The sequence below is a fragment of the Oncorhynchus gorbuscha genome, linkage group LG19 (genome assembly GCF_021184085.1).
Source record: "Oncorhynchus gorbuscha isolate QuinsamMale2020 ecotype Even-year linkage group LG19, OgorEven_v1.0, whole genome shotgun sequence".
NCBI lineage: Eukaryota > Metazoa > Chordata > Actinopteri > Salmoniformes > Salmonidae > Oncorhynchus > Oncorhynchus gorbuscha.
The window spans coordinates 31,321,908-31,347,421 of NC_060191.1; the positions used below are offsets into that span (position 1 = coordinate 31,321,908).

The window sequence follows — 25,514 nt, forward strand, 5'->3', positions numbered from 1 at the left end:
ATGTATTTTACCAGAATGGCAAATGCACTCTATAAGTGTATCTCTCTCTTGTGTTACAGTATTATGTTCCTTCATATATGTACATCATTTTCTCCCATATAACCCTCCTCTGGTGCTTATTAAGCACCAAAAACTAAAATGACATATATGGAGCATAATACCAACAGTTGATTAACTAAAATACAGCTTACTAATCACCTACACCAAACATCTCCAAACAATAACATAGATAGGAGTAAAAGATCCAATTAAAAACATTTAAAGAAAACCTAACTAGACCAAACATCTCTAGTATTTCGTAAGAGTAAAAGATCTAGTTCGATATAGAAACAATAAAAAATAATACATTACATTTTGTTGAAGCGTGAGCATGTAAGTACATGCATACAGCCTTGCTTGAGGTTATCTCAGTTATGTGAAAAATAAAAAATATATAAAGCAATGAGTATAATTACAAATTGAATATGAGAAAACACGATGCCTCCATGCAGTTACAAAATAAAATTGACACAACATCATTCTAAATTTAAGCTGTCAACATGATCCTCCCTCTCAGACACCTCTCCAACAAACGTGATACCAACCTCTGTTAGAAGATTAAGGACGTGGTCCGTAGACACTTGTAACCAGGATATCCCAATGTTACCTACATGTTTTTTAAATTAACCTAGTATTTAGAAGGCAAAACTCACTTTTAATTAAAAGAAACCAGATATATTCATTGATATACCTATTACATTTACATTTAAGTCATTTAGCAGACGCTCTTATCCAGAGCGACTTACAAATTGGTGCATTCACCTTATGACATCCAGTAGAACAGTCACTTTACAATAGTGCATCTAAATCTTAAAGGTAGGGGGGGTGAGAAGGATTACTTATCCTATCCTAGGTATTCCTTAAAGAGGTGGGGTTTCAGGTGTCTCCGGAAGGTGGTGATTGACTCCGCTGTCCTGGCGTCGTGAGGGAGTTTGTTCCACCATTGGGGGGCCAGAGCAGCGAACAGTTTTGACTGGGCTGAGCGGGAACTGTACTTCCTCAGTGGTAGGGAGGCGAGCAGGCCAGAGGTGGATGAACGCAGTGCCCTTGTTTGGGTGTAGGGCCTGATCAGAGCCTGGAGGTACTGAGGTGCCGTTCCCCTCACAGCTCCGTAGGCAAGCACCATGGTCTTGTAGCGGATGCGAGCTTCAACTGGAAGCCAGTGGAGAGAGCGGAGGAGCGGGGTGACGTGAGAGAACATGGGAAGGTTGAACACCAGACGGGCTGCGGCGTTCTGGATGAGTTGTAGGGGTTTAATGGCACAGGCAGGGAGCCCAGCCAACAGCGAGTTGCAGTAATCCAGACGGGAGATGACAAGTGCCTGGATTAGGACCTGCGCCGCTTCCTGTGTGAGGCAGGGTCGTACTCTGCGGATGTTGTAGAGCATGAACCTACAGGAACGGGCCACCGCCTTGATGTTAGTTGAGAACGACAGGGTGTTGTCCAGGATCACGCCAAGGTTCTTAGCGCTCTGGGAGGAGGACACAATGGAGTTGTCAACCGTGATGGCGAGATCATGGAACGGGCAGTCCTTCCCCGGGAGGAAGAGCAGCTCCGTCTTGCCGAGGTTCAGCTTGAGGTGGTGATGCGTCATCCACACTGATATGTCTGCCAGACATGCAGAGATGCGATTCGCCACCTGGTCATCAGAAGGGGGAAAGGAGAAGATTAATTGTGTGTCGTCTGCATAGCAATGATAGGAGAGACCATGTGAGGTTATGACAGAGCCAAGTGACTTGGTGTATAGCGAGAATAGTAGAGGGCCTAGAACAGAGCCCTGGGGGACACCAGTGGTGAGAGCGCGTGGTGAGGAGACAGATTCTCGCCACACCACCTGGTAGGAGCGACCTGTCAGGTAGGATGCAATCCAAGCGTGGGCCGCGCCGGAGATGACCAACTCGGAGAGGGTGGAGAGGAGGATCTGATGGTTCACAGTATCGAAGGCAGCCGATAGGTCTAGAAGGATGAGAGCAGAGGAGAGAGAGTTAGCTTTAGCAGTGCGGAGCGCCTCCGTGATACAGAGAAGAGCAGTCTCAGTTGAATGACTAGTCTTGAAACCTGACTGATTTTGATCAAGAAGGTCATTCAGAGAGAGATAGCGGGAGAGCTGGCCAAGGACGGCACGTTCAAGAGTTTTGGAGAGAAAAGAAAGAAGGGATACTGGTCTGTAGTTGTTGACATCGGAGGGATCGAGTGTAGGTTTTTTCAGAAGGGGTGCAACTCTCGCTCTCTTGAAGACGGAAGGGACGTAGCCAGCGGTCAGGGATGAGTTGATGAGCGAGGTGAGGTAAGGGAGAAGGTCTCCGGAAATGGTCTGGAGAAGAAAGGAGGGGATAGGGTCAAGCGGGCAGGTTGTTGGGCGGCCGGCCGTCACAAGACGCGAGATTTCATCTGGAGAGAGAGGGGAGAAAGAGGTCAGAGCACAGGGTAGGGCAGTGTGAGCAGAACCAGCGGTGCCGTTTGACTTAGCAAACGAGGATCGGATGTCGTCGACCTTCTTTTCAAAATGGTTGACGAAGTCATCTGCAGAGAGGGAGGAGGGGGAGGATTCAGGAGGGAGGAGAAGGTGGCAAAGAGCTTCCTAGGGTTAGAGGCAGATGCTTGGAATTTAGAGTGGTAGAAAATGGCTTTAGCAGCAGAGACAGAGGAGGAAAATGTAGAGAGGAGGGAGTGAAAGGATGCCAGGTCCGCAGGGAGGCGAGTTTTCCTCCATTTCCGCTCGGCTGCCCGGAGCCCTGTTCTGTGAGCTCGCAATGAGTCGTCGAGCCACGGGGCGGGAGGGGAGGACCGAGCCGGCCTGGAGGATAGGGGACATAGAGAGTCAAAGGATGCAGAAAGGGAGGAGAGGAGGGTTGAGGAGGCAGAATCAGGAGATAGGTTGGAGAAGGTTTGAGCAGAGGGAAGAGATGATAGGATGGAAGAGGAGAGAGTAGCGGGGGAGAGAGAGCGAAGGTTGGGACAGCGCGATACCATCCGAGTAGGGGCAGTGTGGGAGGTGTTGGATGAGAGCGAGAGGGAAAAGGATACAAGGTAGTGGTCGGAGACTTGGAGGGGAGTTGCAATGAGGTTAGTGGAAGAACAGCATCTAGTAAAAACATTCAACAAAACATACAAAAACACAAGGCCGAGAGCAAAAGTAGATATATTAAAACCTTACATAGCACCTCTTGCACTTACTACGGAAATGACCCTTTTTGTGGATATGTATCAGTAGACTTTCTTATGAATTTGGAATGACAGCATATACAGGTAAACCATCCTTACGAAAACCATGGCAAGCGTAACCACCTCCAGGGACCACTCCATATAGGCAGTTCGGATTACCAAAGGGGCAGTCAAGGGGTCCACCAACCGCATTGCATAACCGTCCATTTTCATCAGTACTCGGCCTGGGCTACACGGCACAGGATTAACTATCGGAGGGTCAGCTCTACTTACAGACATCTGTTTAACCGTTGTCTGGATCACATGTGATTTCACCAAGGGTAAAACACAATAAAATACAATACCCAGAGCCAATAACCCCCCGCCCAGCATAATGGCCATCCTAGCAAACATAGCTCCCCATTTTCCCAATGCTAAATCCAACCAATCCCAAACATGAGAGTCAAACCCAGCATTTGCCTTAACCTCTGCTCGTAAACCTTTAAGTTTAGCCATAGCAATTGCAAAGGATCCATTAGGCGCAGTGTTATTGGGAATAAAGGTGCAACAATCATCCCCGAACATAACACAAACTCCACCCTTCTCTGCCAAAAGCCAATTGAGAGCCTGTCTATTTTGCCAAGACATTTTACTGTTCCCCCAACGCCGTTAGAGCCGAGTCAGTATAGTTAATGAATCTCTTTTGGGTATAGTATATATAATTAATCCACTCTAAATTCTTATTTGGTGTTATCCACAAAAATATAGATTAAAATCCAGATTTAACTTAATCTCTTGCCTTGAACTCCCGAGGTACCCCTCTAGGCTGTCCAATTGCATCAAGGTATACCTCAGGGTCTTTCTCATACGCCCTCTTAACTCTAGGGTTAACATAGTCACCATGGGGTGACTTAATAATGGTAACCTGTTGAATTGCTCTAACTAAGGCACAAAGACCAGTCCATCCATCTGGCAGTACATTCAACAGTTTGTTTTTTCCACACATCCAGAAACTATCCTCAATACCTCTGTCCTGATTTTTTAGCATAATAAGAGATGGCGCAACCTGAGTTATTGTACCACACAACCCTTTTCTATTCGCTATCAACCCTTTATCTTTATTTCTACAAACCCCTGCAGTCTCTAGTACCCAAATAGTATCACATTCTACAGTGGTGTTTCCTACATCAATTCCATCGGTGTTATGGCTATAAAAACATTCATATTTTCCTTTAACCACAGTACTTCCGTCTAATTGAGGTCCATTTAATTCAGTTCTAATGTCAAAGGCAGCACAATCCTTGTCTCCCAACCCAGTCTCATTTAATATGGTTCTGCCTCTAGTGCTCCCTCGAGCAATCCTACATTCTATGTCACACAAGGGAATAGAATACTTTCTGTTGATACAATGATCATTTTTCCAATTTACACAGTTTTTAAATGATGCTGGTTCAGGAACTATTATGAGATCCGACAAAGGTAATTTACTACAAAAAATACAATTGTCCATTCTGTGTTTGTTTGCCGTATACTTCGCCCATTTGTACCATTCATTTTTGACCTCTTCTTCCTGTGTGGTGTTCTTGAGTGGTTCTGAGTCTGATATGTCTATGTCTGTCATCTTTGCAATGTTCTTGTCTTGAGGTAGGTCATTAGAGTTTGCCAACAAAATCCAAATCTCATTAAAGAATCCTTTTGGTTCTGATGTGTCTTTGTGGTTACCGTGGTCTGCTTGGTAAGAGCAGTTGATGTCATCTTAGTGGTAGTTGCTGTGGTCGTCACAGCAGCCGCCACCATTGTTGTCATTGCTATGGTTGTCACCAGCTGTTTTTGTTCAGGTGCTGGCGTAGGACCCAATTTAACATATTTGTAACTGTTTCCTTCACTCAGTCCTGTTCTTGCTATTTCAATGACAAATTCTTCACCTTCTGCTGGTGGTATCTCGTTCATGATAAACTCCCAGCCTTCCTCATATTTAATTAATGTCAGGTCACATCCTTTGGGGTCCCAAACAACTTCTCCCTTTGTTATATGATACGTCCATCCACAGAGTGGCTCCTCCGGTAGAGGTTTCTTCTTCCATACAGAAACTGTCCTTTGTTCCCCTGGTTCTGTTAGAATTTGTGGCGGAACATTAAACTTAAACCTGTCAAAAAATCCTGTCTTTTCACCTCGTTCGACAGGTTCCTCTCTTCTCTTTCTGTTTTTATCATTTATCTTGATCGTGAGTGCATGCATCATCTTCGTATTGTCCTCGGTTGTTTTTACTCTATCATTGTCACTGTTCTTTTGTGTTCCTAATTTCAATTGTTCATTATGGAGACCAGGTAAGAGCTGAAAAGTAAATTGTGGGGAAATCCCCATTTCTTTCATCTTGCAGGATTTCTGTTCTTCCTTGCACGATTTCTCCTTCTGCTCTTGGTAAGGCTTCTCCTCCACTTTCTTTGCCTGTTGTTCTCGGTAAGGTTTCTCCTCCACTTACTTCGCCTGTTGTTCCCTCCTCAGGCCGAACTGGGCTTCCATCTGGGAAGGCGTCCATATCAGGGAAGAGATGTTCCCATTCTTTAGGCGATACCTCGGGGTCCCACTGTAGAGGGCTTCCGTCAACAAGGTCTGCCCCAACAGGTATATCATCAGGAGTAGCAGACATGTTACCCCCCCCCCCCACTTCTGGGCTTTCTGGCCGTGCTGGAGGAAACTTTGGTTGTTTGTCTCTTTTCTTTTCAGGCTCTTTTCCCCTGGTGCTTCTTCTGAGTGCGTTAGTTGGCGCACTTGTCGTATCTTGGCTTGTATCTGGTCTGCCATTTTCTTGATTCCTCTCTGGCGCTTTGATCGTTTCCGCTGCTCCTGCTCCTTCCGGGCTCCCGCCTGGTGAATCAGCATCCTCTGTGGCCTCATCTCTATATGGTTGTATCCTTCTCTCTGTCGGGACTCGGGTGCAGTGGTTTAGATGATACCACGTCTTGCTTCCTTTCACCGTCTTGCTTCCTTTCACTTGGACGGCCGTGTTTGTGGCTGTTGCCACCTCGTAGGGTCCTTCTCTCCTCAGCTGATCCCACTTCCTTCGGAACACTCAAATGTAGACTAGATCTCCTGGTATCACTGGGAGAGGTCATTCTGGTCCCCTTGGATCATCAGATGTGGAACCTCTCATCCTGGTTCAGGTTTCTGCCTTATTTCTGTGGGGCATTCAGACTTAGAGATTTATGGCCTCTGTTCTATGATTACAACAAACATTCTCTTACTTCCATCACTCATCACACAAACTGACATTCCAGCTGAAGCTGGCGAACCCTTCTCCATCTGGTTTCCTAAACATAAGACTTGGAAAACAAAGGACAAAACATAACAGTATTGACAATGTTATGTGTTATGCATGACTGTAATCATGAATACTTAAATCTGAGACCATGACAATTCCCACTCTCTCTTCACCTGACTCTATGCCTCCAGGATACTTTTCTGCTGGACTCCACAAAAATGGAAGCCCTAATTAGCTTCCTCGTGCTTTTATATAGTCTTCCCCTTTTGGCCGCAGGTTCTGAGAGGTGTTCCCAAATCATGTCATTCTATACTTAGTTCTACTCTATTTCAACTGATAAACATGTGCATAACCTTAATCAACATTATTTCTTCTTGAAGTAATTCAACACTGAATGGGCTTTCACATCGAGCCTTCGACATGTTGTTTAGAGTACAACTACCCTAACATCTATCCTTTTTTACATTATACATTAACAAATAAAACAAGTAACTCCCAAAGTCAACCCAGTATGTCTACAGTGGAATCTAGTCTTTCTCTCTCTCTCTCTTGTTTCACGTCCTCTGTCATGGTGTTTTCAAGCTCACCCATTATTCAGCTGGACCTTACTTCTTGTGAAACTTATGCACCCACCAAAAAGAGACATGACGATCTTTACCACTGCAGGTGCTGTAAGAAATATATCCCCAGCCTGGTGTATCTTGATGTACACTCAGTCTCCAGAATTCAGCCCATGCCCTTCCATCTGGCCTCTTATGTGCTGTTTTTTTTCCTGGGGACATACACAATAACACATGGGTTATTTCCTGATAACAGACTTTCTTCTTATAGCAGGATCACTAAATCTTAATTTTTAAATAACAGCCCTATGTAAACATTCTGTCTCAAATACCTGGCCTCTTGCCACAAAAATATTCATAATGATAGCCAAAGTATGGTCCCTACAACAACTGCTGTAAGAATAACATGTAATCAGTCAAGTGTCTTCCAGTTGGAAGAATATCCAATCCTAACAAAACTAAGTCCTAAGCTTCTTAAACTTTTGCTCTAGTGTTCAAAATGCCACTACTTATTACATTTACCATAATCTAGGTATGTGTTAATGTTCTATTTAACTTTCAGAATTGTACCTATATTTTATATCCCTATATTTTTACAAGACCATGTTATGCAGGTGAATGAGGACCCAAAAGCGACTTGGCGAAAACAGAGTTTTTAATCCAGTAAAGTAACTTTACAATCAAAAGGCATAATTCTACTCGTAATGACGAGAACAGACTGGAGACTTGATCAAGAACTGCAGGTTGCCTCGGGAAGGCACTTGAACGTAGCAGACTCAGACACCTGCTCACCACGCAGCATCTGAGGGAAACACGACACGACAGGGCGATACATAGACACAGCATGGTGAACAATAGACAAGGATCCGACAGGGCAGGAACGGAAAACAAGGAGAGAAATAGGGACTCTAATCAGGGAAAAGGATCGGGAACAGGTGTGGGAAGACTAAATGATTGATTAGGGGAATAGGAACAGCTGGGAGCAGGAACGGAACGATAGAGAGAAGAGAGAGAGGAAGGGAGAGAGAAAAAGGGGAACGAACCTAAAAAGACCAGCAGGGGGAAAATGAACAGAGGGAAAAGCAAAATGACAAGACAATCTAAGACAAAACATGACAGTACCCCCCCACTCACCGAGCGCCTCCTGGCGCACTCGAGGAGGAATCCTGGCGGCAACGGAGGAAATCATAGATCACAAACGGTCCAGCACGTCCCGAGAAAGAACCCAACTCCTCTCCTCAGGACCGTAACGAAAAACGATAAAAAGGGAAACTAGGGTACTACTCTAAAAAAAAAATGAGACACGGGTAGAGAACTGAAAGCTTTAGAGCAAACAGGACCAAACAGGCCAGGAGAGTAACAACTAGGGACAGACTGAGACACAGCAAGGGCAGGAACAAGAACAGGAGAGATGCGATGGCAGGGAACAGACTGAAACCCAGCAAGACCAGGAGCAGAAGCAGAAAAAAAATTACCAGACTTCTTCTGCGCGCAGTCTGAACACGCAGCCACGAAACGGCGCGTGTCACGCTCCTGAGTAGGCCACCAAAACCACTGGCGAATAGAAGCAAGCGTACCCCGAACGCCGGGATGGCCAGCTAACTTGGCAGAGTGAGCCCACTGAAGAACAGCCAGACGAGTAGAAACAGGAACGAAAAGAAGGTTACTAGGACAAGCGCGCGGCGACGCAGTGTGCGTGAGTGCTTGCTTAACCTGTCTCTCAATTCCCCAGACAGTCAACCCGACAACACGCCCAACAGGAAGGATCCCCTCGGGATCGGTAGAAGCCACAGAAGAACTAAAGAGACGGGATAAAGCATGAGGCTTGGTGTTCTTAGTACCCGGGCAATAAGAAATAACGAATTCGAAACGAGCGAAAAACAATGCCCAACGAGCATGACGCGCATTCAGTCGTTTGGCAGAACGGATGTACTCAAGGTTCTTTTGGTCAGTCCAAACGACAAAAGGAACGGTCGCCCCCTCCAACCACTGTCGCCATTTGCCTAGGGCTAAACGGATGGCGAGCAGTTCGCGGTTAGCCACATCATAGTTACGTTCCGACGGTGACAGGCGATGAGAAAAATACGCACAAGGGTGGACCCCATCGTCAGTATCGGAGCGCTGGGACAGAATGGCTCCCACGCCCACCCCCGACGCGTCAACCTCAACAATAAACTGTTTAGTGACGTCAGGTGCAACAAGGATAGGAGCGGATGCAAAACGCTTCTTGAAGAGAACAGGACAACAATCATACGACCGGTGAGGAGGAAGGGAGTTGGTTCTGGACCGACTGAAGACCGTGCGCAGACCATGATACTCCTCCGGCACTCCTGTCAAATCACCAGGTTCCTCCTGAGAAGAGGGGACAGAACAAACAGGAGAAATAGCAGACATTAAACACTTCACATGACAAGAAACGTTCCAGGAAAGGATAGAATTACTAGACCAATCAAAAGAAGGATTATGACACACTAGCCAGGGATGACCCAAAACAACAGGTGTAAAAGGTGAACAAAAATCAAAAAAGAAATGGTCTCACTATGGTTACCAGATACAGTGAGGGTTAAAGGTAGTGTTTCACATAATATACTGGGGAGAGGACTACCATCCAAGGCAAACATGACCGTGGGCTCCCTAACTGTCTGAGAGGAATGTCATGTTCCCGCGCCCAGGCTTCGTCCATAAAACAGCCCTCTGCCCCAGAGTCTATTAATGCACTGCAGGAAGCTGCCGATCCGGTCCAGCGTAGATGGACCGGTAAGGTAGTACATGTACTTGACGGAGAGGACCGTCTAGTAGCGCTTATCAGTCGCCCTCCGCTTACTGATGAGCTCTGGCCTTTAACTGGACATGAAATGACAAAATGACCAGCGGAACCGCAATAGAGACAGAGGCGGTTGGTGATTCTCCGTTCCCTCTCCTTAGTCGAGATGCGAATACCCCCAGCTGCATGGGCTCAACACCTGAGTCAGTGGGGAAAGATGGTAGTGTCGGGGAGAGGGGGACACAGTTAACGCGAGCTCTCTTCTATGAGCTCGGTGACGAAGATCTACCCGTCGTTCAATGCGAATAGCGAGTTCAATCAAAGAATCCACGCTGGATGGAACCTCCCGAGAGAGAATCTCATCCTTAACCTTAGCGTGGAGTCCCTCCAGAAAACGAGCGAGCAACGCCTGCTCGTTCCAGTTACTGGAGGCAGCAAGAGTGCGAAACTCTATAGAGTAATCCGTTATGGATCGATTACCTTGACATAGGGAAGACAGGGACCAGGAAGCTTCTTTCCCAAAACTGAACGATCAAAAACTCTTATCATCTCCTCTTTAAAGTTCAGATAATTGTTAGTACACTCAGCGCTTGCCTCCCAGATAGCTGTGCCCCACTGCCGAGCCCGACCAGTAAGGAGTGATATGACGTAGGCAATCCGAGCTCTCTCTCTGAGTATGTGTTGGGTTGGAGAGAGAACACTATATCACACTGGGTGAGAAAGGAGCGGCACTCAGTGGGCTGCCCAGAATAACATGGTGGGTTATTAACCCTAGGTTCCGGAGGCTCGGAAGACCCGGAAGTAGCAGGTGGCACGAGACGAAGACTCTGGAACGGTCCAGAGAGGTCGGAAACCTGAGCGGCCAGGTTCTCCACGGCATGGCGAGCAGCAGACAATTCCTGCTCGTGTCTGCCGAGCATGGCTCCTTGGATCTCGAGAGTAGAGTAGAGAGAATCCATAGTCGCTGGGTCCATTCTTGGTCGGATCCTTCTGTTATGCAGGTGAATGAGGACCCAAAAGCGACTTGGCGAAAACAGAGTTTTTAATCCAGTAAAGTAACTTTACAATCAAAAGGCATAATTCTACTCGTAATGACGAGAACAGACTGGAGACTTGATCAAGAACTGCAGGTTGCCTCGGGAAGGCACTTGAACGTAGCAGACTCAGACACCTGCTCACCACGCAGCATCTGAGGGAAACACGACACGACAGGGCGACACATAGACACAGCACGGTGAACAATAGACAAGGATCCGACAGGGCAGGAACGGAAAACAAGGAGAGAAATAGGGACTCTAATCAGGGAAAAGGATCGGGAACAGGTGTGGGAAGACTAAATGATTGATTAGGGGAATAGGAACAGCTGGGAGCAGGAACGGAACGATAGAGAGAAGAGAGAGAGGAAGGGAGAGAGAAAAAGGGGAACGAACCTAAAAAGACCAGCAGGGGGAAAATGAACAGAGGGAAAAGCAAAATGACAAGACAATCTAAGACAAAACATGACAGACCAACTGTCCTTCCTTTTCTGTGAATTATCTTGTCTATTAATATACATTGTTTCTAGAAATAACACCCCTCCGCTACCATGACCTTCATATATGAGCCCCCAATGTAGTTCGTTTTTCTAAACCATAACAGCTAAGTCACTAGTCCTAATTTCCTTCCATAGTTTGATACATACTTAAACATTCTCAAATCATTTTTAGTCAATTTATATCAGTCTCTCCTCAGGAAAAATATACACACTTATTTTAAATTATAATAACTGCATATTTGCAATAAATTACCACTATTTGTAATGTAATTAAACCTGAGGAAAACGTCCATCCGTTTCGTTCTACGCCCATATTGGTCTCTTTCTTCTTCATCCTTGGGTGATATCACACAACAGACTATACTTTTTATTCAATTACTTATGTCATTCCAATGTATCACTCCAATTACAATAATATTGTCAAATAAAAGAAACAAAAACCTTTAATCTAATATTCTGCAAGTTCTGTCAATCAACCTGTCTCAGGATTAGTTTCCAGAGCTTCCCTAGGCCTCGTAAATTTAAACAGTCCTATATCCAAAACATAACTAAATGTTTTTTTTATAAATTGTCCAACCCAATATTCAGGATAACAGTCCTTAGTGCTTACTTTAACTCAAATTTGACCTTCTCAATTCAATACATCATCCCTTTAATAATTAACATTATACTAAAAACTTTTAATACCAGTAATATCTATTTTACCATGCGCCCTTTTGCCTCTGTTTTTCTGTCATGAGTGGCCTGGTAATAAAAGGTCATTACCCCAATCCCCTTCAGGCTTTCTTCTCCCAGAAACATATCATTCCAAATACAGTTCACAGGTTATCAGACACAGTTACCCCTCACTATTCAGCCAGTAGGGTGGGTTTGAGTTTCACGCACACTTGTTGTGATGATAATCTCTCCCAAGCATTAATGCATTCTGACATCACATTTCCATGATAACTCCCTTATTCTACTGGCGATCTCTCAGACGAGTTTATAGATTATGTAGTTATCAACATAACCCTTGCAGAAACCCCCACTCCAATAAACTGTTTGGAGTAACTGTTATCCCTTGTTAACATATATTTCCATTGTATATTTTATATGTAGAATGAACAAAGCACATTTTGTATTTACCCAAAGACCATAACCCCAGGGAACTGATCATCTCTCCTATGAACCCATGTTAAATAAAAATAAACCTATTTGAATAACTAGTCAATTAAAGAAATAATAGAATTTCAAAGTGATGGTACACTTTGAATAGAGACTAGTGTTTCTCAATCAATTTATAATTAAATCCCACCTGTTCCAACAATTTCTAGTGAAGTTGATCAGTCTTCACGGGAAATTCTTAGGGTTCAGGGCATTTGACACCATTAAAATGATTCCACTCTCTTCTCTTCAGAAACAACTTAAATACATTTTCAAAAACATTTCCATCCTTCTGCATACCCAATTGGAAACTGAACTGAAAAAACCCTTCCAAAGGAAATCCACTATCGCATATAGGCCAAGAATACACATGAGCTGGCCTCACTTATCCGAAACTCCAGTTATAGCCTTATCCAGATACTGAGACTTTTTTTTAAAGTGGCCGAAATATCTCTAACTGCTTTCCTCAGTACCACAGTTTCCAATGACATTTTGACCAGAGAAAATGTAACCCCAACCGGTTTGTTCTGAGATTTTATTGGAGCCCGTAACTATGCCATGTAGCCACTCTGTGTGTTTGCACTGTTTCAAGCGGACTGGAATTTACGAGTTTGTGCTGTCCCCTCTGCCGGCTGCGAGTATCCAGCTGGGCCGGTAAACAGTCCCGGGAGAAAAGCCTAGTGAACATCGAACTTTGGGAAATATGGGAGAAAATTATGTACATATATGAAGGAACATAACACAAGAGAGAGCTACACTTATAGAGTGCATTTGCCATTCTGGTAAAATACATTGTCTATTGTATAGGAGAGGAGACCAGAGGAGGACATAGATGTATAGGACAGCTGGAAACACAAAAAATATAGACACATAGTCTGCTGATCTTAGACAACCACATGAAGAGAAGGAGACACATAGGCGCCAGGACAGCTGGACATACCAAGGTCAGAGGGATATACAAAGGAGGGGGTCAGCCAAATGATCAACTGATGGAGTATAGACATAGCCCACATATTTTTTAAGATAGCTGGACACACTAAAACTGTGAATGTGTCCGAGTATTCAATATATCGGCGGGCATGGCTTTGCATTGTTGCCCTAATCCACTAGTGGATCTGGCAGACCCTGTCGCCGCCATTTTCATTGGTCTCTTCCTACCAAAGATGGTGGATAAATGAAGATAAGTTACTCAGGCCGTTTACCATTGAAAACCATTGTCAGTTCTGATCTTCGTAAGGGGGTGGTGCCAATAGATACCAGCGTAATATCAACTGGGTCTGGTCTACTTAGTTCATTGATCCATTCACATACCTTTTGTGCTCAAAACAAAAAAAGGCACCCCCTCAAAAAAAATTCCCACTACCACGATCAGGAACTTGTTCAGCAATTATTACAATAAAAGGGGAAAGCAGCACAATATGATGAGTAAAGTATTTTGCTAAATTAATTTGAACTGGAATAAATTATGCACTTACTAACAATGACTAACACAATTCCAGTCAAAATTGAAGATTGAAATAAATAAATACTGTGGCCTACCATTACTATAGCCAACCCAAATGTTACCACAATCATGTATTAAAACTTTTACAAGCGACCCTCAAAAGGGAGTAGCAAAAAAAACGTATGACCCCCGCGCAAGCACGCGCGTCTGCAGATGCGAACATGCGCTCAGAATTGCTTCCCAAATGTATGTCATTACCACCATAAACGGTGATGCTGTTTCAAAACGCAAACTAGGCTACAAAAATAAATAGCATTTTACACCTGCAATTTGGAGCTTAAATTCATTCATGTTAGCAGCCAATATCAAGTAGGGATATATCATGTCACTTCTCTGAGGTCCAGAGCAAGCAAAATCATACAGACTACTTATTGCAGAGGTTGCAGGATTAGATGGATATTTACCTTGATTTAATGGATGGAGAGGATCTTCTTAATGCTTGCACCGTGCCTGCCTGCAGAGTGCTAGTTCAAGCTGCCAGCCTGGAAGCCCTGTTCTTTCTCACAAATAACGTAATAAATTTACCAGAATATGTTACATCTTCATCGCATAAAATTGAAGGTAGTGCGATTTTACAGCTGCTCATCTTTAGGCACATAGCCAGTAGCCACCCAAACTAGGCCAATCTGAAATATGAAAATTGTCAATCAAATCGTCAGGTAGCCTATTTTTCTGGCTATGAATGAGTAGTACATTTCTAAATTGTATTTTAATTCGGATGTTGACGTAGGCCTACTTGTTTTTGCCAGGCAAAACTAGAGGAAATTAAACAAGGTGCACCAATGGTGATGACTGGTCATTGGTCAACAATCAAAATGCGCTTTTTGGTTCTGACGCATAGATGAAAATGGTTTTGAATACCACCACCGAAAAGGGCACTTTGGAGACAAACGGGAGTTCTCTACACAGGTAGAGCCCTATCTGTGCCTGGTTGACTGTAATTTAACCCCTCAAAAATGAGGGAGTGGGGTGTCTCTCTTCCATCTCTGTCCCTATCTTTATGTTTGAAAACAATCCCCCCCCAGTCACTCAATGCATCAACGACAGCAGAGGAACACAAATTGTGTGTGCTTGATTTATTTTACTGGATTAGCGGAGTTCGGGCCTTCGAATAGCCTGCACACGCTAAGACCCTAGGGCAGGGTTTCCCAAACTCGGTCATCGGGAACCCAATGGGTGCACATTTGGGTTTTTGCCCTAGCGCTACACAAGTGAATCAAATAATGAACAAATTATCAATCTTTGATCATTTGAATCAGCTGTGTAGTGTTAGGGCAAACAAATAAATGTGCAACCCTTAGGGTCCTGAGGACCGAGTTTAGGAAATGCAAACGCCACTTACCCAGCACACCACATGTACTAAATAATCCTACATAGTACCACAGTGTGAATCACAATACCTATAAAACCTAGCAGTCATCCAAGGAAATGGTTCATATCGTTTTTCCACCATTCATTTTTCCCATAGGTGATTTTAGTAACACTTAAAATAAGCACTGTGTTTTGTGTAGGTTTACCCTGGTGTGATATTTTGATAACCGTGTAAATCTCTCTTATACAAGGTGACTTTTATCAATATATCTAATCAAACTTTATTTGTCACGATCGCCGAATACAACAAGTGTAGACCTTACCGTGAAATGCTTACTTTTACAAGCCCTTAACCAACAATTGCAGTTCAAGAAGAGTTAAGAAAATATTTGCCAAATAAACTAAAGTAAAACATAAAAAGTAACACAATAAAATAACAATAATGAGGCTATATACAGGGGGTACCGGTATCGAGTCAATTTGCGGGGTTGCAGGTTTGTCGAGGACATTTCTACATTTTGGTAGGGGTGTAGTGACTATGTGCGGCCGATGTGAAATGGCTAGCTAGTTAGCGGTGGTGCGCGCTAATAGTGTTTCAGTCGGTGACGTCACTCGTTCTGAGACCTAGAAGTAGTTGTTCCCCTTGCTCTGCAAGGGCCGTGGCTTTTGTGGAGCGATGGGTATCGATGCTTCGTGAGTGACTGGTTGACGTGTGCAGGGTCCCTGGTTCGAGTCCAGGTTGGGGCAAGGAGAGGGACGGAAGCTATACTGTGACTCCTCAGGTGGTAAGGGTAGGCAACAATATTTCTGCCACGCTGATCCTCAACACTGGGTTCCCTCAGGGGTATATACTTAGTCCCCTCCTGTCCTACCTGTTCACCCACAACTGCGTGGCCAAACACAACTCCAACACGATCATTAAGTTTGTTGACGACACAACATTGGTAGGCCTGATCACCGACCACGATAAGACAGCCTACAGGGAGGAGGTCAGAGACCTGGCAATGTGGTGCCAGGACAACAACCTCTCCCTCAATGTGAGCAAGACAAAGGAGCTGATCGTGGACTATAGGAAAAGGTGGCCTGAATAGGCCCCCGTTAACATTGACCCGGCTGTGGTGGAGTGGGCTGAAATTGTCAAGTCCTTGGTGTCCACATCACCAACGAGCTATCATGGTCCAAACACACCAAGTCAGTCGTGAAAAGAGGGCACCTCTATTTGCCTGTATTCACTCTCAGATACACCTGGGTAAGCCTACACAAAACACAACTCTTATTTTAAGTGTCTCTACTAAAATTCCCTATAGGAAAAATGTAAAATTGGAACCATTTCGCTGTTTGACCACTAGGTTTTATAGGTATTATGACACCTCCAATGTGGGGCACTATGGGCAGGCAATCTGACTGTGGAAAAGCATTTACTGTGGGTGCCAATAGTACATATGCCTACTGTCCTGGACTTAGAGTTGACGCACGCCTAAAGTTAAATTCACTGCTATAATATAAGCTTTTGTCACATATTTATTTTTCAAGAGTTTCCCATATTTTCCCCAAGACACCCCACCCTGGAAATGAATTTATGTTATGATCATTGTTGATTGGAAACTGCCAGTTTGCAAGTGGCTTGAAAAACAATCAGTTACATAACTCAATCAATAATCTTTTGCACCTCCTTATACAGTGGGGCAAAAAAGTACTTAGTCAGCCACCAACTGTGCAAGTTCTCCCACTTAAAAACATGAGAGAGGCCTGTAATTTTCCTCATAGGTACACTTCAACTATGACAGACAAAATGAGGGGGAAAAAAGTGGGAAAATCACATTGTAAGGATTTTTTATGAATTTATTTGCAAATTATGGTGAAAATAAGTATTTGGTCAATAACAAAAGTTTATCTCAATACTTTGTTATATACCCTTTGTTGGCAATGACAGAGGTCAAATGTTTTCTGTAAGTCTTCACAGGGTTTTCACACACTGTTGCTGGTATTTTGGCCCATTCCTCCATGCAGATCTCCTCTAGAGCAGTGATGTTTTGGGGCTGTTGCTGGGCAACATGGACTCTCAACTCCCTCCAAAGATTTTCTATGGGGTTGAGATCTGGAGACTGGCTAGGCCACTCCAGGACCTTGAAATGCTTCTTACGAAGCCACTCCTTTGTTGCCCGGGCGGTATGTTTGGGATCATTGTCATGCTGAAAGACCCAGCCATGTCAAAACCCCCTTGCTGATGGAAGGGGGTTTTCACTCAAAATCTCACGATACATGGCCCCATTCATTCTTCCCTTTACACGGATCAGTCGTACTGGTCCCTTTGCAGAAAAACAGCCCCAAAGCATTATGTTTCCACCCCCATGCTTCACAGTAGGTATGGTGTTCTTTGAATGCAACTCAGCATTCTTTGTCCTCCAAACACGACGAGTTGAGTTTTTACCAAAAAGTTCTATTTTGGTTTCATCTGACTATATGACATTCTCCCAATCTTCTTCTGGATCATCCAAATGCTCTCTAGCAAACTTCAGATGGGCCTGGACATGTACTGGCTAAAGCAGGGGGACACGTCTGGCACTGCAGGATTTGAGTCCCTGGCGGCATAGTGTGTTACTGATAGTAGGCTTTGTTACTTTGGTCCCAGCTCTCTGCAGGTCATTCACTAGGTCCTCCCGTGTGGTTCTGGGATTTTTGCTCACCATTCTTGTGATCATTTTGACCCCATGTGGTGAGATCTTGCGTGCAGCCCCATATCGAGGGAGATTATCAGTGGTCTTGTATGTCTTCCATTTCCTAAAGATTGCTCCCACAGTTGATTTCTTCAAACCAAGCTGCTTACCTATTGCAGATTCAGTCTTCCCAGCCTGGTGCAGGTCTACAATTTTGTTTCTGGTGTCCTTTGACAGCTATTTGATCTTGGCCATAGTGGAGTTTGGAGTGTGACTGTTTGAGGTTGTGGAGAGGTGTCTTTTATACTGATAACAAGTACAAACAGGTGCCATTAATACAGGTAACGAGTGGAGGACCGAGGAGCCTCTTAAAGAAGAAGTTACAGGTCTGTGAAAGCCAGAAATCTTGCTTGTTTGTAGATGAGCAAATACTTATTTTCCACCATAATTTGCAAATTATGGTGGAAATTTAAATTATGGTGGAATTTTTAAATCCTACAATGTGATTTTCTGGATTTTTTTTCTCATTTCGTCTGTCATAGTTGAAGTGTACCTATGATGAAAATTACAGGCCTCTCTCATCTTTTTAAGTGGGAGAACTTGGCTGACTAAATATTTTTTTTGTCCCACTGCAAATAGAACATATAAAAACAGAAATGGATAGCATACGATCATAGACACAATTTGGATATATAGGTCTACAAACATTTACAATGAATAGCAAAATCACAATAATCACAAAAATGGCTTCAGATCAAAGTCTAAGTTGAGACCAAAGGAAGCAAGGGTCTGTAAATTAAAGTTTTCGATGTTAAGGTAGACATGTTAAAGTTTTTTAGAAACATCCGTTTAATAAGGGAATACTGTAGCTCCCCAAATTGTGATATTTCAACTAAACATGTAGGCTACTCACCTGCACATAATCCAACTCCTTTTAGAAGTAAGAGTTATTTTGTACCTCCAGCCAATCACAATCAAATATTGAGACATATTGCAGACACGTTGAAAAATATGTTGGTAATCTCCTTAAGAACAAACATGAGTACATACAGTGCCTTGCGAAAGTATTCGGCCCCCTTGAACTTTGCGACCTTTTGCCACATTTCAGGATTCAAGCATAAAAATATAAAACTGTATTTTTTTTTCGCGAAGAATCAACAACAAGTGGGACACAATCATGAAGTGGAACGACATTTATTGGATATTTCAAACTTTTTTAACAAATCAAAAACTGAAAAATTGGGCGTGCAAAATTATTCATCCCCTTTACTTTCAGTGCAGCAAACTCTCTCCAGAAATTCAGTGAGGATCTCTGAATGATCCAATGTTGACCTAAATGACTAATGATGATAAATACAATTCACCTGTGTGTAATCAAGTCTCCGTATAAGTGCACCTGCACTGTAATAGTCTCAGAGGTCCGTTAACAGCGCAGAGAGCATCATGAAGAACAAGGAACACACCAGGCAGGTCCGAGATACTGTTGTGAAGAAGTTTAAAGCCGGATTTGGATACAAAAAGATTTCCCAAGCTTTAAACATCCCAAGGAGCACTGTGCACGCGATAATATTGAAATGGAAGGAGTATCAGACCACTGCAAATCTACCAAGACCTGGCCGTCCCTCTAAACTTTCAGCTCATACAAGGAGAAGACTGATCAGAGATGCAGCCAAGAGGCCCATGATCACTCTGGATGAACTGCAGAGATCTACAGCTGAGGTGGGAGACTCTGTCTATAGGACAACAATCAGTCGTATATTGCACAAATCTGGCCTTTATGGAAGAGTGGCAAGAAGAAAGCCATTTCTTAAAGATATCCATAAAAAGTGTTGTTTAAAGTTTGCCACAAGCCACCTGGGAGACACACCAAACATGTGGAAGAAGGTGCTCTGGTCAGATTAAACCAAAATGTAACTTTCTGGCAACAATGCAAAACGTTATGTTTGGCGTAAAAGCAACACAGCTCACCCTGAACACACCATCCCCACTGTCAAACATGGTGGTGGCAGCATCATGGTTTGGGCCTGCTTTTCTTCAGCAGGGACAGGGAAGATGGTTAAAATTGATGGGAAGATGGATGGAGCCAAATACAGGACCATTCTGGAAGAAAACCTGATGGAGTCTGCAAAAGACCTGAGACTGGGACGGAGATTTGTCTTCCAACAAGACAATGATCCAAAACATATAGCAAAATCTACAATGGACTGGTTCAAAAATAAACATATCCAGGTGTTAGAATGGCCAAGTCAAAGTCCAGACCTGAATCCAATCGAGAATCTGTGGAAAGAACTGAAAAAATGCTGTTCACAAATGCTCTCCATCCAACCTCACTGAGCTCGAGCTGTTTTGCAAAGAGGAATGGGAAAAAATTTCAGTCTCTCGATGTGCAAAACTGATAGAGACATACCCCAAGCGACTTACAGCTGTAATCGTAGCAAAAGGTGGCGCTACAAAGCATTAACTTAACCTCTTCAACCTATGGGGGCGCTATGTCATTATTGGATAAAAAGACGTGCCCGTTTTAAGCGCAATGTTTTGTCACGAAAGGATGCTCGACTATGCATGGAATTGACAGCCTTGGAAAGACAAAACTCTGACTCTATCGTCGATAGATATGTGAATAACACCTTGAGGATTGATTCTAAACATCGGTTTGCCATGTTTCTGTCGATATTATGGAGTTAATTTGGAAAAAAGTTTGCGTTTTAATGACTTAATTTTCGTGCCTGGTGCCTAGGGGGTATGTGCCTTTCCCTATTCAGCCTTATGGTGACCTACAAACATGGACTGGAAGAGGTGGGCCCGCCAGAGCCCCTCGTGACTGGAACAACATTCAATGCTGGACCTGTGGGAAGTTGGAGCATGTGAGTTTTCAGTGTGGGGGAAATGGAAGAGGTTACAACAGGTGCAGAAGAAACTTTGGGCCTGGCAGAGGAAGCGGAAACTTTGCTAAGGCACATCATGGAGTGTACTACCCTGATAGAGGAATTCTTAATCCCTTTATGTTTTATTGCCGAAATCAATTCAATTCGCACTCATTTCTAATTCATGATAAGTTGTAAGTTTATCATTTGCATGAATTAGCAAGAGACCAGTCTTAAAAACAAGTTCAGCATTTATTCTTGATGAGTACTCACCCAAAATACAAAGAACATTACATTTTAAATCTAAAGAAGACATAAAATGACGTCATCAGTTACACCCCCTCTCCCAGCCTTACAATGGCGTAGTATTCGGTCCTGGAGATAGTTTCACTCCCCTCATAAACTACATTCCAACCTGCCTAAAGGATATACTTCTCTCTACTAATGGAATCCAACCAAAACATTCTTATCTGTTTGAAAAATCTATCTATCTTATCCCTCCTTAAAACTTTCCCAGGAGACACAGACACAATTCATTTCTGCTTACATTTTCAGTAACAGTACAATTAAGAACCCATACTTTTTAAATCATAACATAATAGTATTAGCATGAATGTTTCTAATCATTAATGTATACATAATTGATCATCTAAACTATATTTTCCTCTATCAATCAAGAACCCATACTTTTCAAATCATAACATAATAGTATTAGCATGAATGTTTCTAATCATTAATGTATACATAATTGATCATCTAAACTATATTTTCCTCTATTATACCCACCACGGCAATAGTATGCTCCTCAACCACAATACCACTCGCCCGGAGCTGGAAATGCTCCCCCGGGGCAACGTATGCCCTATGGACAATGAGGACAAGTTAATGACAGAGGACAGCCATGGCCAATGGGAAATCAGAACACCAACAGTTCTTATTTCCCTCAGAATCAATAATGAAGGTGCCCGACTCCCCTGCTCCAGTGTCCCCAGGATGAATTGAATGATGAAAGAGAAGAGCCAATGGTCACTCTTAATGTTAATGGACATGACTTACCATTTCTAATAGACACTGGAGCCCACTGAAACCTGGACAAGCTCAGGTTTCCCTGAGCATTTTTTTTATTTGTTTAATTTAACCTTTATTTAACCAGGTAGGCTAGTTGAGAACAAGTTCTCATTTGCAAAAAAATATGTTGTATTAATAGAAGGAGAAGGGCTATAAGACCCTCCCCCACTACATTTATAGGGTCCTGGACCACAGATTACCAATATATGCATTATAAGGTGTAATACTGTTCCACAGTACTTTTCTAGTCTCTGCCTCTTATCAGAAACGGTCTGAGCAGATGTGTGAGCCATTGCAGTCAAAACAGGGTGTCTGTGAGTAAGCGCCTCAAGGCTAAAAGAGACACATAGACACAGACCCCTGCAGGGGAGTAAATAGATAAGAGACAAGTCAGACATACCACTGTAAGCTACACTTGAATGGAAAATTACTGCAGCACTCTTTTTTTATTTTTTTTATTTTTAATAAAGATTTGATTGATTTACTTAAAGAAGATATTGTCTGACTGCTGATACTTTGTTAGTTACTTTTGATGTTTAGTCGTTAAACACGAATGTTCCACACGAGGACGGTAATTGAAAATATGGAACATTTTCTTCTGCAACGTGACCCTAATGTTTCAGGCAGACCCCGCTGTGGTTTGAGCATGCAGCTGCATCATTTACTTCACCTGTCATTTAAAAAACAGCTCGTTTTATGTTTGCCTTTGTATCATTTTAAGTATCTTAATTTGATTAAATTACCTTTCACACTTTCATGAAATGTAGGTATGGTATTATAAATAGGTTCTTAGATGTTTATAGAAATTACATATTTATCCCCAGAGAAAATGTATCTGCTGAGCAACTATAAATAGTGTCACAGTTTACAGGTTTGTAACGGTTCAAATACATGCAAATTATGGTCTGTGGTAAAACTAAACAGCAAAATATCACTGAAAAACTTTACAGCTAGATGAATCAATCATCAGTTCAGTAATTCTGATCGTGTCTGCTTCACAAGTGGATAGTTTTCAAGACTTTCATGCAATGGCCAAGAATGTGAGGAGCACCAAGAGCATTGTGCAGAGATATTTCACGAGGATTTGCTCATATTGACTGTTCTTTAGAATAGTTGCAATGTGACAGTTTCTAAGGGTTAGCCTATTCTTTGCAATCAGTCCTAGTTAACTTAATAAGACCAGTAGTCATGAGTCAGAGCTTGTGTTTTTTTTTGTTTTTTTTTACTTTGTTTTTATTGTAGGATCACAAAGTACAAATAAAGTCAAATAAAAGAACAACAACAACAACAAAAAGATCTGGCAGTTACAGTGCACTTCATACCTAATAAAACTGACCTGAAACATAGCGACCAGTGGACAGTACATGTTGGAATTGAATAGTATCATGTGTACTTACATTAGCCTATTCCTAGACCTGCCCTTCTTGCTCTTGTCTGAATAATGTTACAGAGCTACTAGTGAAAGAAAAAATTGGTTCCACTCTATGTCTCCCCACTAAATTTAAACACTCAAGGAACTTATCAGGGCTGCATGACAATAATCTAATTTGACTCCCTCATGCCATTCCTTTCATCTGTGTAAAAATACTGGATAGGTGAAAGCATTGTGGTGTTGGCCCTTATCCTACCTGGCATATGCTTTTACCAGTCCTGTATTTTCAGGTTGGTGTAGATGGCGGGAAATTGACAATAAGGTAGATACCACCTCTACCCCCAATGCCCAGGCCTGGTTCAAGTACTTATGAAATCAATGTAGAATTATCTCCATATTCTGGATCTAACTTGACAGATGGGTGAAAGCAAGGGGTTCCATTAACTTTCACAAATCTACTATAGGCCTAACAGACTACCTTGGGGAAAGGGGGAAGTATTCAGAGGGGGCTCCATAGACATTTTCTCTCTGATGTTGTTCGAACAGTGAAATGCTAGAGGGCAGTAATGTGACCCTCTTTGCCTCATAACAGAAAGGCTTCGGGTTACAACCCGTCCAGGTGGAGGCAATAACGCACCACTCAGCTGGTTGAACTGCCACTAAAGATAAAATAACTAATCCAATATGGTTGCGCCCGTGGCGTGGATGTCATGATGTAACAAAGACTACAAGTGATGATGACAATTTAACAATAGTAGACTAGCGATTTAACATATCAGCCCCCCATCTACGAGATCTCGACACTGGAGAACCTGAATCATGGAGCCAGGCATGATCAAACACAGGCAAAGGATGCAAAGTTCGTTGTGAAAGATGCGAGCTGCATTGTCTACTGTACTTTATGTCCTTCAGAATAGAAACTTGGAGTTGCCTGTCTATCGAAAACATTGAAAAAGGAGTTTACACTCAATTATCATAAAAAATGCACCCTTCAACAGCAGCAGCTGAAGTGATCCAGTTGGGTCGTATTTCCTATGCGCGTGTGTAACGGATGTGAAACGGCTAGCTTAGTTAGAGGTGTGCGCTAAATAGCGTTTCAATCGGTTACGTCGCTTGCTCTGAGACCTTGAAGTAGTAGTTCCCCTTGCTCTGCAAGGGCTGCGGCTTTTGTGGAGTAACGATGATTCGAGGGTGACTGTTGTTGATGTGTGCAGAAGGTCCCTGGTTCGCGCCCGGGTATGGGCGAGGGGACGGTTTAAAACTATACTGTTACACGTGCATAACAGGTACAGCAACTCTATGTTAGGAGACATCTGGATTCTAAAGACAAATTGCACAATGCTCTGCTACTGTGTGAACACCTGCCTGTCTACGCCATTAGAACTAGACATTCACCATTCGAAGAGGGGCAAAGACTCAAACTCCTTGGTGCTGAATTCTTTCGTAGCAACCGTGGCGGGTTCATAACTATCCATGACCCAGGGGAGTTGGTGTGCTACCCAATAATCAACTTGGGCTGCTTCAACAAAAGTGTGAAATGGTTACAACCCGTATTTGAGCTGGAGAGGACTGTCTTCAGCCTTTTCAGGAAGTATGTGTTAAAAGCATCCTCCTCCCCAGACACCGGGGTCTTGGAAACAACAAGATATGTGCCATTGGTAGGTTAACCCCTGATTTAAATAACCTTTTTTTTGCTATGTTTACACCAACAGGGCTACAATGTGTCATGCTTGATATCACAGTCAAATGTTTCCTCTTTCAGGAATCTATTGTGGGAGATACATAACATTGGCACTCAACTGCAACACAGATATGGGCTGGTTTGAAAACATTGTGGGATTGTTGGCAAAGGTGTCACCTCCCTCAGTCAAGAACTGGGGTGAGATCTCTATATTGAAGAAACCATCCCACGACTGCTGGAAACTTTCAGTGATCAGTTTGACTGCACACTGCTTCATGGATAATATTCTAACAACAATTAAACAATGCAGCTAAGAAACTACGTTTCCCACATTGCGCTATGAGGGTGTGAGCCCGCTGTTTTGGTGGTCCCAAATGTAGCCCCGCGACTGAAGGTTACTAGTTGGTTGTCACTAGTTACCACCACCACAAAAGTCAAAATTATGTCTAAACCCCGCCTATTTAAAAAAAAAAAATATCTTCCTAAAATGATTTACAAATATCCATAACCACACTGCTAACCTTATGCCAAACCATAACCACAAATTAAGACCAAAAAAATATATATATATTTTTTTTAATGACTTTTTACGACATATCCAATTTTGACGT

At 43.1% G+C, this 25,514-nt stretch overlaps 1 pseudogene; it reads left to right on the forward strand.

Annotated features, from left to right (window-relative positions):
* The first annotated feature begins 24,204 nt into the window (after positions 1-24,204).
* LOC124004873 lies at positions 24,205-25,204 on the forward strand (annotated as a pseudogene).
* The last annotated feature ends 310 nt before the right edge of the window (positions 25,205-25,514 follow it).